The following is a 14,212-nucleotide window of genomic DNA, read 5'->3' on the forward strand; positions in this document are numbered from 1 at the left end:
CCCAGGTAGTTTCAGAGGTGATGGAGAAGACCGTAAAAAGACCTGCTGGTCACTTAAGCCCATGGCAAAAATTATGATGTGTCGGAGAGATGCCTGCATGGTGAGCAGGACTTGCTGGGAGATGGCTGTGCTGTGATCTCAGGCATGCTTGATCCTCCCCTCCGCCTGGGAATGGCACAACGTGTTCATCCCTCCACCTGTCCTCCAGGCTGAAGCCTCTGCAGGTGTTAGACATCAACTGACCACCCTCCTGCTGGTGTTTTTGCATCTGCCTGTGCTCAACAGCTCATATTTTTTGAGCTGTAGGACAGGTGCGAAGAGTAACGGGGCATTGCTGGGGCACCCAGAGACCCGAACAACCTGCAGGTGGGATGGAGCTGGGACTGGGACTGCACAGCACTAGGATCTTCCAAGGCACAGGCTTGGAAGTGACAACTCCAATGATGTTAAGTGGGGGGAAAAAATGCAGCAAGCCCTCCAGGCTTATGTCAGCAGAGCAGCAAGAGAAAAAGTAATTTCTTCCAAGAAACCTCCCTTAAACCTCCAGTCCAAAATACTTTCTGTGCCTTTATTGCTCAACAGCAGACCAGCATTCTCCAGGGAAAATGGTTTTCTTCCCAAGAAATGCAGCAGTTTCACCGGGAAGGGAGAGACGTGGGTGACAGCCAGGTTTTGGGGGTGTTTGCTGAGGGACAGGGGTCTCTATCCCAGCCTGAAGTCTAGAAATCTCTTTACCTCCTCCACACAAAATAGCCTCCATCGCTTATCCCAGGTCCCCTCAAGCTTGCCAGCACCCTGATGAAAATGATGTCAGGGAGATGACAGTTTCTTGCACCAACTCCAGGCTCCCGGGCACCCTCACCGCAATCTTACCCATGCAACAAGTGCCTTTACATCTCTTCTGAGCCCAGATCCAGGCTTGCACGGGTGCACCTGTATTCAAAAAGCACATGGGCATGGGTCTAAATCCCGTGCGCTTCATTAAGGGTTAGGCATGTGCTTAAAGCCAGGTGATGCTCGATGTTGTCCACCTCCTGCCATGCCCTTTCCCTGCAGAAGAAGGCTCCTTGCATCAACAAGTCCTTCTGGAAACATGTTGGGGTTATGTCATCTCCCTCGGCACATCTGCAGGTGTAAACTGGCACAACCTCATTGCCTTCAAGGGAGCCCTTGGCACTTGTATAATCAGGTCTATAAATAAAAGAAGTGGGAAAATGATAAATGACACCAAAAGTTATTCAGCCAGCCAGGGTAGATTACTCACAGGCAATGTGCATAAGTGACCTTGAAAACAGATTCCAGCTAAATTCTTTAAAATATTTAAGGGGGGTGGGGTGGTGGAATAAACTGAGCTTAAAATTAACACTCCCAGACTTTCCAACTCCTATCTAGCAGAAAAAAGATAAATTGGTTCCACATGTCCCCTGGGAAAGAGCAGGATGCGATGTCAATGATCAATATATATCACCTGCGAGGGCTTCCAAAAGCAATCAGGGCTCACCAGCCCTCGGAAGGTGTTTTCCAGCCATTTGGAGGGAAACCGGAGCAAATACAACGGTTTTGAAAATCCAGCTCAAAAGCAGAACTTAATTAGGGCCGGCTGGAAGGTGTTTTTTTCTCTGCAAAGCTCCTCTCGTGCAAAACAGATCTTTGGTCAGAATGGGAAGATTATTAGGAATTTTAGGAACGGGGAGGATGCTGACATCTAAAATGTGTTCTTCAAAAAAGCTGTTCCTTTGGGGGCTATGAAGTGATTTGGTTATTTATTCATTTGACTGTCAATGAAAGATTTTTTTACAGAAAACTGCTCTGGAAATGGAGCCTTTCCAGGCATGGTGGGGTGATGGATGGATATTTTGTATGAAGATCAGTTAAAATTTTTCGGCCTCCCATTCAAATGGGAGACTTCAATCGCTGGCACAGCAGTTGATAAATTCACCCTTGTGCTTTAAACTCAACAACCTCAAGTAACCTAATAGAGATATATTTTAAATATATATTACTGGTTATATGTGATTTAACAAATATATTCCTCCTGCTCCTTTGCCTTACTTTCCACAGAAGACATTTTAACAGCTTGAGTGATGTTGCTTTTATGATGCACAAGACATTTTACTAAACAGCATGATAAAAGTTTGTTCAGGCAGGAATTTCATTAACTTCAGGGTCCTTGTTGCACTTAGCGGCATCAGGCTTGGCATGCAGGAATAATGGGTTCCAGGGCCTGAAATTTCCATTATTTTCCATCCAGTTTATTTAAAAATCATTGGATGGATTATAAAAGGCTGCTAAACAATGGACATACTGTTGTTTCTTATTATTTGTTGCTGTGCCCAGATGTTTGGTGTTTCAGGGTTCCCTTAGAGCACTTTGGGGTGCCACAGAGGGAAATGCGTCCTGTAAAACAATTCCTAACTCTTAGTTTTGTCCTCATAAAGCAAAACAATGAGTATTTGCAAATGGGATGAAACAACAGCAAGTTTCTGCTGGAGCCGATAGTGCTGCTGAGCATTTGCGTTGTGTCTTTTTGTCTATGGGGCTCTGTGCAAAGCAGGACCATTCTTCTCCATAGAGGGGGAAACTGAGGCATGGCAAGGAAACTTGACATCCTGCAGTGCCAAACAAACCCGAACACGGGACTGACCCTTCTTTTCCATCCCCAAGCCAGTGTTTTCCATGTGCCTAAGGCCGGACCCCTCCTGAGGGATGGCCTCCACTGAGATGTGCCTGCATATCTTCTCCCCCAGCTTTGCACACCCTGTGGGAAGGGATGCGATGGGGGACCGGTGGTGCGGGGTCACCGGCTCTATGCCTCCTAGCTAGGTCCCACCCGTGGGATGTACATTAAGAAAAGACCCACCTAAATCAGATTTGCTCCCAGACCATGTCCGTCTGGGCCATCTGGAGTGCACATTTATCGGGGAGAGATGCATGGGACCTTATAATGGCCATGTTGTCAGAGCCCACGGGCTGGCTCTGCTCCACTCGCCAGCCTTTTTATGGGTCCCTGGTCCATGGTTAGTGTAAATCGGACAAGGCTCCAAAATAAATAGCCGCCTCCTCTGCTCGCCAGCAGGTCATGCGTGTGGGGAATGCCACATACTGTAAATAAATGGCTAATAAAAGCGCAGTGTTCTTACAGAATAAATAGCTCTGCAGCTTAAATTAAATAGTTAAGTGAAATATGGAGATGCTGGGTCCATCCCAAAATATCCCCCCTGAGAAAAGCTCCTGGAGGGTCCCATCCTGAGCAGTGGTGGGGCTGGTCCGCCCTGCCATGTCCCCCCCCAGCCCTCTGGAAAGGATGAATGCACTCATAGGGCAGTTTCAGCTTAGTTTTGGACACCTTTTTGATGAAGAAATTTCCCGTTCAGAGCATTTAACTGTGAAGGAAAGGGTGTGAAGAGGGAGGAGAGCGGGATGGGAGGTGCAGAAAGCAATCCACATCCGGGGAGCACTCACATCTTTAACAGTGGTGGCTTCATTGCTGTCCCCAAACAGCTTTTGTCAGATAGGAATTAAGGTACAATGGGTATGACATTGCTAGGCTAAACCACCTCAGAGTGGCAAAACACAGACTAACACAGGGAAAGCCTTTCCTAGCAACAGTGACATTCAAAGAAGATGGGGATGTGGGGATTTAGCAAGAATTTGCTAAGCTTATACAAAGGAGGGGAAGCAGAACAACTTTCTGTTTCATTTTGGGTGGCTATTTTTCCGCTGGCATTGCTCTCCAGAAGCTCTTACAAGCCAAAAAAATAAAAAAAAAAAAACCACAACCCAAATCCTCAGCAGAAATGCTTGCATCTAAAGGTAATTCTGCTTGCAATGGTTGGCAGGTGAAGAACGGATTTCATTTCTCAGCTGTCCCTGCTGATGACTGGGAGATGTCTCCTGTGACAAAGTGGAGGCTTGGATAGCATTAGCTCGTTCTTCCAAGGGCAGACAGACTTTTGCATTGAGTTTTTCTGGAGGTTAGGCATGTCTGTAGGGCTCATGTGATGTTATGTGCCAGTTCAGAGGCAGAAATGAAAGCCGAATTTAGGGATCTTGTTTATTGGTCTCCTGCTCCAGCCATTAGTCCGGAAACGATTCAAGGAAAATCGATCAAACAATTACACTTCTGATGCTGTTATTGTCATAAACGCTTCTAGTTCCTCATTTATGGAGTGCGCACATCTTATTTTTTAGAAAATTATTTCAATGCTGACTGATATTGCTTCAGTCTTTTAAACAACCAAATTTTCGTCATTGATTATGATATCCCTCTTAAATTTGATGGCCCAGCCTGTGCTAAAAGCCCATCTCCCTACACTGCTGTCATGTTACTGATGTAAAAGGGGCCGTTTCCAGCAAGAAGCAGAGAGCAGGCCTGGGTTTGGTATTCCCAAAATCCTGTACACACATCCTTCCATCAGGCAGATTAGGAAATTATTAAGAAAAGCAAAGTCCTGACTTCAGACCAAGCTGAGCCAGCGCCTGTGCCTCAGTTTTGCCTCCATCGAAGGGTGGTGATGGCAGGAGCTTATCTCACCCTGAGGCAGTGCCGTGCACCCAGTCTGGGCTGCGTCAGTGTGGATGAAGTATACGAGCAATGCTGATTGCCTGGTGAGATTTTACTCAATGCTCCGGGGATTTTTTCCAGCGGGCTATGTCCAGCCTTATCCTTTCTGACATGGAGGCAGATTTACAAGGGGAATTATGCCAGCTGCGGCTCACTGCCCCCCTTGACAGCTCTCTGTAAATGGCTTCTCCGGGGTGTCCCGCAGCACTAGCAGGCTCACATCTGTCTAGTGATGGGAAACATACCCTTAAAGACCTATATTTAACTCCTTTTTAATCCCTTTGCTCCTCATCCACATCTAACAATGCTTAGTCCATAGATGCATCTGATGGTGCTTAGTCCATGTATGAGTTGCACTTATTCTGACTCAACTTCGTCTTTAAGGCTCAGGTTTTACACTCCTCAAGTGACTTGTTTTAGAGATGGTTTTTGCCTGCTTCAGAGCCCTGCGTTGCAACGGTCAGAGGTAAGGAGCAGCTGCAGCAAGTGGTAGGAGTTGCTTCCCCACAGCACAGGCTGCAGGCATGATCCTCTGCCCTGCCAGACATCCCTCCCGCATCCCACCACACCTGGGATGGGTCCTCTGCGTTGGCCACCTTGGCAGTGACACTATTATTCTGGAACATGGGTAATTTGCTCAGAGACCAGTGCTCACTGGCATAACAGTGCAGAATGCGTGGGCTCTGGAGATGCCCAGCTTGGTCAGGGTACCCCTGATTAGTTTTTTTTGGCACATTCAATGCCACAACAAAAATCCTGCAAAAACCTAAGATCCCGAGAAAACGTCAAGAGGAGGCGGAGGGATAGGCCTGCATCACCGGCATCAAGGATGCTCCCACATCAAGGGATGCTCCCATGGCATTGGCAGCAACTTGTAGAGCAGCATCTCCAGCCCTGCCGAGGTGGCTTTGGTCCTGGTGCATGTCCCCTGGTGCAGGGTCTGCCCAGCTTGTGGTGTCTGTGTCTGCACCTTTTTCTTTCACTCTCCTTTGTCTTTTTTTCCCCTGAGAAAAAGTCATTTTACACAAAATCATGATCTCACCCCCGACCAACTGGCTGGCCTGTCCTTCCCAGGAGAAATTAAAACCTGATTCTGCTGCAGATAAAGGCACATCCACAGAAATCAACAGCCTTTCCAGCTTCGAGGGGGAGATTTGCCCTTGCCTGAGATATTGCAGAGTATATTGCAGAGAGCAAGGAAAAATTCCCAGCTCAGCACACAAAACATGGCCCCGAAGAGCAGAGCGGCTCAGGAAGATTTTCGGCTCGCACCCCTTGTAATGGGCAAAGATCCCCTGCAGTTGATGGAAGACTTGCTTTTCAGATAAACAAAACCTCTCCTGGAGCATGTTCACCCTCCTTGAGATACAAAATATTTATAAAAATGTATGAAGTTTGTTATAAATTCAAAACTTCTCTAATGAAAAACTTTTGCTCTCCTCCCACAGCCGGCAAGGAGCATCACCCCGGGTAAGGGTGGGTGGCTGGGATGTGTGGAGAGGAGATCCCACCCTTCTTCTGCACCAGGCTCCTAGTGAAAATCATGTTGGATCATGGTAAGAAACATGTTTTTTTTTTCCCATGAGTGGAAGGTGTCTTTGTCTTTCCTTCTTGGATTCCCTTTCTTCTGGGTTTTTCCATGAGAATAAAAGGAAAAAAAAGGGAATGGGTTTTGGGTTTTTACCTGGGAAGTGCTGCCTGAAGCAAACATTAGGGACAATCTGAGCAAACCATGAGCCAAGCGAGAGGGTGGTGGGGAGCTGTGAGGGTCTGGTGGCCGCAACCCTTCCCCTGCCACTTGTCCCTTTGGAGATGTGCAGCATGGCAAGTCTGATCCCTATCCCCACATCCCCATGGAGGTGACAAACCTCCAGCAGCAAGGAAACGGGGCAAGACCCTCTCCAGACCAGTGCAGGCGCTGGGGAACAGAAGGAGGACCTCCCACCACACACGTCCAGGCTCGAAGCAAAGATGCTGCAAAATTATGGTCTTCGAGGCGTGTGGGTTCTTCAAGACCTTGCCTTTGGAGATGGGAGGGGAGCACTGGGGACATCCTCTCCTCCCAGTGCAGGAAGCCATTGAGTGATTGGAAGCGACCTCTCCATCACAGGGACTCAGAGTGAAAGCCTGAGGCGTGCCTGCCTGCACCGTGAAATACTTATTCTGTATGGCATGCTTGATTTCTTTTCCAAGTTTTTTTTCCCCCTCTTGTTTTATATCCATCTCTCTTCCTTTTCAGACCCATCTTATTCCAGTATTTATGAGAAATATATGGCAAAAGACAAGAAGGTTTTTTTCCCCCCGTCCTTGTTTTAAGAAGAACTTCCCCTTGCCATCCTGCCGACAAAGACCTGTGGAAATTAGGGATGGCAAGGACCTGCGACATTGGGTTTTGTGCTTCTGCCAAGGAGAAACTTTCTGGAGCGATGCAATCTCTAGCGCTTTGGTTATTTGAGGTTTAACAGACCCGGGCATATTGCTGATGCAGAGACGAAAGCTCAGGCTTTCCAGGACAGGTGCGGGAAGAGAAAAGCATGAATTCTCCTGCCCTAAAGGCAGTCTGGTGGCCTGGGCTTGCGTTTGGGCTGCTGTCCCCTGGTTCCTCAGGGAACACAGCAGCCACCAAAGGGGTTGGCTCAGGCTGAAAGCCACCACAGGAAGCCACAACCTTCCCCCAAAGCTAAATTCTGCTTTATTGATGCTGAGATAAACCCAGAGAAAGTCTCTTTGGATGAAAAATCAAATATCTTGTCCCACCGTGTCTGTCTCCAGCTCTCAGCTTGCAGAATAGAAGTTGGGCCACCAGCACCCCAACTCTGCTGCTAAACACACTAAATATGACTTTAATTTCTGCTCTGCTTTCTTGCCACAGGCTTTGAAAGAGCAACTGCTTGCAGCCCAGGAAAGCTCATCCTTGGATGTAGACATGGTATAATTAACAGGGGAATAAGAAGTCTTTGGCATGATGCATGGCCCCCACAGTGGCCCAGCTGCAAGGCAGGGTTTGCCTCAGGACCCTGTGATGACAGCCTGGAGTGTTTGGGGGTCTAAGAGCCAAGGGGGCTGCAATATAACTATATAACCTTGGAAAGGCTTAGAGGGAAAAGCTAACATTGAAAACAGACAGCAAACTGCTGGGTGCAGCAAGGTGTCAGCATCTCACTCTTGCTCCTTCCATACCCAGAGATATCCAGGGTCTGATTTAACGATTTCTATGGCCCCTGGACGTCATGATACCATTTTCTGACTTTTTGATACTGCTCACAGGATGCAGGTTTGAACTGATCCTTGGATATCAACAAGCAAACAAGCAACACACTTCCTCTTCCAGTCTCACAAAAGCATCTCATCAGAAGAAACTTTAATTCTCAATTTCTTCTGGGCCAGCCCTTTAGCCGACAGCATCCTTGCGCAGGATGCAGATCAGATGGAGCGGAGGCTCTTCTCTCCACGCAGAATGGGAAGCATCCCTCCCTTGGGGTCCCCAGGGATATGCACAGGGGGTCCCGTGTGGCAACCCGCATCCCGGCTGCCTTCCCGCTCCCTTGCCTGCATCCCAGCACAGCTGGATGGAGAACCCAGCTGTTGGCAGGCAGGGCTGCAGGAACAAAGAGGCCATTGCAATGAGGACTTTGAGTAATGGAGAGCAAAGCCCGGCAGCTCTCAGCAAGCCTCAGGGCCGTGAAATCCGATTCGCGCCCCTCTGCTAGCAGTGATGGGGAAGGGACCCCGAATGCAGTGTGCTTTGGCAGCAGGGAAGGACAGGTGGCCGCAGGCTGGGAAGAAGGACCATAACGAGGCGTCGCAGACACAAGATCTTCTTTGTTAGGGTGTTACCAAAGTAGAAGAGTGACTGCGGGAGAGGTTTCGGCACAGCTGCCTGAACCTCTTACCTCCTGGAGATCAAAGGCTGCCTTTCTAATTACATCTTTTATTACACTCACCCAAACACTCGCCTGGTATCCCGGTGGCTTTGCGGGGAAACAGGTGTTTTTTAACACGCATGCGATTCAAGGAGATTAACAGATATAAAACCATGTCCCAGGAGACACAGCAATGCATCATGCTCCTGTTAAGACGGGGGATGCTGAGCCAGGCAGGGACGTTTCTGCAGGAGCATCTCCCTCCCTGGCACTGGAGGCTCCTCCTACCTCATAGGTGCCCGATGCCATGGGGCAGCTTGGTGCAGAGGTGTGACCCTGGCCAGCCCCAGCACAAGCTGAGAAGCCAAAGGGGGCCACAGGGCCCCAAGGAAGCCCTCGAGCTCATAGTACAAGCAGGACCCCTGAGATGCCTCATGAGCCCCGTCCTATTGATAAGGGCATTGGTCGGAGAGTGGCTGCAGCCTGCTGAGGGGCTCCTGCACAGGGATGCTCCATCCCTTGAATGACCCAGCTGGACCAGGGACCTCCCATCCATGCCCTAAATGCTCCCTACTGCACCAGGGACCCCCCGCAATTCATACCTGCAAACACCCTATGTTGGACCAGGAACCCCCCTGCTCCATCCCTCAAATGCCCAGTATTCAACCATGGATCCTCCACTCCATTCCCTGAACACCCGGTATCCTCCCAGTCCATGCCTATAAATGTCCCATGCTGGATGCTTGATCCCTGCAAACACCCTACACTGGACCGGCATCCCCACCCTGCTTCTTCCCCCCAAAATCTGGGGGATTTCAGGGATTTCCAAGTGACAGAGCAGCACGGTGGGAGATGCAGTGAGGAGAAAAGCTGTTACGTTGCTCAAAGATAGCGAAGGTCTTCACCATAGAGGATTAAAATATGTGGAGAACAAGAACTGCTGGCCCAGGAGCCAGGGAGGGGACAGAAACTTGGCTGAGGATCCTGCAGAACAAAGCAAAAACAGGAAAATGCATAGACATGCCTAGAAAGTCATAAAAACAAAGTTTAGGTTAAATACACACAGGGTCTCTTTTCCCCTTGGCAGGTTAAGAAAGGGCAATCTTTGCCTCTAGAGCTGCTGGCAGAAGCCATCGCAGAAAGGGGGATCAGCCAACCCCCAAATCTCAGCTCCGGGGGTAGATTTGCTCCGGAGTGGCAGCAGAAGGACACACAGCCTGATAGGCAAGGACAGCTGAGTGGACAACCCTCAACATATCATACCGGTCACTTTGCTATGGTCTCTGTGGTCTCCTATGCATCCTCCAAGCTCCCCAGCCTCCCTGATTTAGGGATTTTCCTTTAATTATACCACCATGCTGTAGTAAACAGGCATATAACCAAGACCTCAGGTTGGAGTTGATAAAACAAGGAGGAGGGAGGCAAAAGAAAAGTAATTCCCCAGAGAGCTTCTTGTTTATTGGAGTTGAAACCAATGCCCCTATCAAAATGAGATGATGATAACAAGAAATTGTTTGGGAAAAAGAAATGATAATTTCCCATCAGCTGCTCACTGTTTCCTTTCCTTTCTGCTGGGTGCAGCTCCTACAAATGAGGCGTTTGTCCCCTTTGATGGCTGGTGTAAAATGAGCTTTGATGTCACGGAAGGAAATAATGTATTTAGATACAGCCTTTGCTCAGATCAGGCAGAGCTAATATAAATCAGGGTACTGAGGGGATCGGGAAGGGTGTGGAGAGGTTCAACTTGACCCTTTATCACCATTTTCTTTAACTTTCACATTAAATTAACTTTCCTGTTGTTCCATATCACTGTGTTACATCTTATTTTCCCCATCATGACTCTTTTGTTCCCCTGCAAAGCTTTTGAAGCAGATGAGAAAGGGAAACATCTTGTAATCATCTTTCCAGAGGGTACCTCCAGATCACAGGCAGCACATGGAAACAACGGGGAAAATAAAGCCTTGTCACACTTCTGCTAATCTTTCTTGGAAATGCCTTGGTATTACTTTGAAAACAACCGGTGCCTCATTGGGACTGTCCAGGATGGCAGAACGGGCATCCATTTCTATTGCTGTATTAAAATTCATACAAGGCACAAACAAGTTGCTGAGATTTTCATGCCACTGCTGCTGGGAGCTGAATAAAAATCACATTAAATTTACTTTACACTTCTGCAACAGCTGGCAGCCACGTCTTAAAGTGCTTTTCAAGCCTGTGCACCAAAGAAAAATCAGGATCCTTTCAAGTCAAGTTTTCCTGTTAATTTAATGTGGTTGGCTTTGCCAGTAGGACAGATTTTCCAACATGCTCAGCTGTTTCCCGAGTCTGGTCTCTTCTTTTGGTGGCTGAATTGAAGAGAATTGAAGAGAAGCTCCTGAAAAAAATAAATGACCCCGTGATTTCCCAGAATTCTAGCTCAGCCGGTCTTGGTCACTGACTGGAGGTGCTGGATGATGCCACTGTACAGGGGCCAAGCTCATGCTGCACCATCTCCAGACAACCCCAGGAACAGCATCCAAACCTCCCGGATTTATAACAATCCTGGAAATATGGCAGATCTGCTGTATTCTATTTTGGTGATGCAAAAAGCATAAAGCATGCAAAACAAAGTGTATTCCCTTATAGCATGTTTCCTCCCTGAAAATGTTATCACAGCCTTAAACAGCTTTGGAAAAGGGGAAAAAGAGAGAGGGAGGATGCAGCACGTGCATGCAAAAGGGCAGGTTTGGGCTGAATTCATAATTTTTCAAGAAACTTTTCACTTCAACAGAAGCTGTTCTCCATGGGATAAAAACAATGCCAGCAGGGCAATGGGACATCAGCCTGAGCCACATGGCTTGACGATTTCTGCTTGCAAAGAGCTGTACTCTTATCTGCAGAAAAATTACTCAGAAGGGGATGATGCAATGATGTTGGGGTGCTGGTGTAATGTTTTTATGTACGCTTTCTGGTCCTGAAGCTTGCCGTGCTCCGGGCTTTGCAAACCCATGCAAAAGGAGATCCCTTTGCGGGATGGGATGGGGAGCTGGTCTCTGCAGGAGTGAGCAGCCACGGTTTGCCCATGTACCTGGGAGTTTCCTTGTTTGTATTGTTGTAAGTTAAGTCTTTATGCTGACAAGTCTGGGCTTCTGGATGTCAGAATTAAAATACACCTGGTCTTCTTGGCCTGCGACCAAAACGCAAACCTCCAGGGTCTAATTTCCTTAATGAATTTAGCTCCTAACATTGAAACTGACCTGCTGGTGACACCCCTCCAGGTATGACTCTGCCGCCTCGCCTTGTGCCAGCTGGGGACCCAGCGCCATGCTCCCCTTTTAACCAGCCCCAGCCCCTCCTGAAGCAAATATTTGGGCTCTTTGGACATCCCAAGCAGACGGCACCTCCTGGCCCACAGCTGAGATGCTGGTTAAAGCCCTCTGCAACCAGCCTCTCCCCAAGGGCTGAGCAAAACTCTGTTGGTGATGGTGTGGAAATCGCTCTTGCTCAAGACAGGAAGGCAAGAGAGGCCGTTAGAGCATCTCGTTTGAAGGGTTGACCTCCCAGCCATGACGTTGGGTTTCTTCTTTGCTTATGGTGCAGGGAAGGGGTCTGAAGACCCCGCCGAGCTGCTCTGGCAGCATCCCCAGCTCTCGCAACCACAGGGTTTGCAGTTCATGCACAGAGAGGCAATAAAATACTATGGTAAGCCAGCGTGGGGCACTGAATTTGGTGGCACAGAACAAGTTTCCATCAGTAGCTGGATTTTTTGGCTTAGTAGGAAACTCCATGGAGAAGTGCATCCTGCTCAGTTGCTGAAGCGTGGGGCATCATGCTAGCTGAGCCAGAGCGTGCACGGAGCACAGTGAGCGCAGCACCTGGGACTTGCAGGGAGACGTCCCCAGGGGTGTTAAAGAAAGGCGAGCGGAGAGGGAAGAATAAAAAAATAGAGAGGAAACAGCTTTTCCGGCTGCCCCCACACTGAGGCATTGCTTCCAGAGGTGGCTTTGGAGGCTCAGCTAACCAAACCGGAAAGCAAAGCTGCCTTCGTTGTCCAAAAAGCTTAATGAAATCCTACAAATAAAAATATAAAAAAAGCTTAACTGCCCCAAAATGGACAGTTTCTAGCATGAAAGGGACAGTGGGATGTTCGGCAGCAGCCACAGCCCTGCTCCGGTTTCCTTGGACTTTTTAGGCTATTTCTCTTGCAGCTAGTGCCCTCTCGTGGAAACCTCTCATCTGCTCCATTTTTACTTTTTTTTCCCCAAAATGAGATGATTGCCCCGCAGAGAGGAGCACACACACAGAGGCTGCGGTTCTGCCCAGGCCCAGCATGGCCAGTGGTGCCGGGGACCGGCTTGTGCCTTCCCACCCGGCACCGGGAAGGAAGATCGTGTCGGGATGGAGGATTGCAACCCCATGAAACCCACCACAAGATGAAGCCTTCCCAAATCAACGTGCTCCATGGGGGCAATCCAGGATGGTCTGAGCCCAACCCCACTGGTGCTAAGGGAAGGTCTCCCGCTGGCACTATCACAAGCTGCCGCCTGCTTTGCTCCCCCTCCTCTCCTCCTGAAAAGCACAAGATAATTGGGAATGGGAGCAAAAGGTGAAGACAACGTTCCTCTCAGATGTCCAAATGTCAAAACTACGCGGGCACGAAGCTGGGGGCAACAAAGAGCCGGTGGGATTGATGTGGCCAGCAGGGACAGGAGCAGGATGCAAGATCAGCCCCCTGGGAAAAGCGATGCCTGAGTTGGCGGAGCAGCAGTGCCATCGCCTGGAGCCCTCCACCAAGGTGCTCTCCTCCAGGCAAATCCCAAAGCGAACACAAACACACGTTACTTTTATTTTTCCATAGCTGAGACCTCTCCCAGAGCATGAAGGCTCCCTGGCAAAGGGGGCAAGCTTCATGCCAGGCTTTGTGCCAGCCTTCCCTTATGCCAAAGCATCAGGAGACTGAGCATCCCTGTTCTTTCCATTTTTCAACCCAAAAGCATGGGGAACGCTGCCGGACAGGCTTCACATTGGTGCTGGCAGCAGCAACGCCAGCGAGGACCACCCTGCCACAGCTGGGTCGGGCTTGCACTGAGACACCCTAATTTTACATCGAGGTGGTGCAGATCTTGAGCACGGCTGGGGGAAACTCTCCTGTAAAGGGCTGGAAGGGCGCCTGGTTGAATAGGAAGAATAGATGTTCTTGGGGATGGTGTTTGGGGCAGTGCTGGGGATGGAAGGCGGCAGGGGAGTGCTGGGGGCAGGCTTTGTTCGAGGGATATGGGGCTGCGGGCGATGGGGGAAAGCAAATTCATTGTATCAGAAAGCAAAGGTTTGCAGAAAATGAGGTGCCTGGGTTAATTTTACCCTAAAAATTAAGAGTTTCCATCTGTGGCCCCAGTAATTGCAAAGATCTGGTGACAATCCTGCCATTTTCCACCGGTTCATGCGCAAATGTACCTCAAACTGGGGCTGCGCTCTGTGCCGCAAACGTGTTCAAACCCCGTCCTTCAGGCATAAATAAGTTAAAAAAAAAAAAAAAAAAAAAGCTGAAGTCATAAATAGGGCTCCTGAGCCCTGGGGGGTCCCAGTACAGCGCCTGCAGACAGGACCTTGCTGAGGATGGGAACCGGAGCCACAGAAAGGCCACGGCGGAGGGGCGGTCCTGCCTATAAAATAGCATGTACGCAGTTATGTGCCATTTTAGCATATTGTCTGCTATTCTGGCACACATACTATTTTATAGAATATAGGTACACATATATTTCGTATATGTAACGTGTAATAAAAGAGGTAGCGTCTATGTCTTACG

This window comes from Nipponia nippon, unplaced genomic scaffold (assembly GCF_047370975.1).
Source record: "Nipponia nippon isolate SJK-2023a ecotype South Korea unplaced genomic scaffold, ASM4737097v1 scaffold_5, whole genome shotgun sequence".
Classification (NCBI taxonomy): domain Eukaryota; kingdom Metazoa; phylum Chordata; class Aves; order Pelecaniformes; family Threskiornithidae; genus Nipponia; species Nipponia nippon.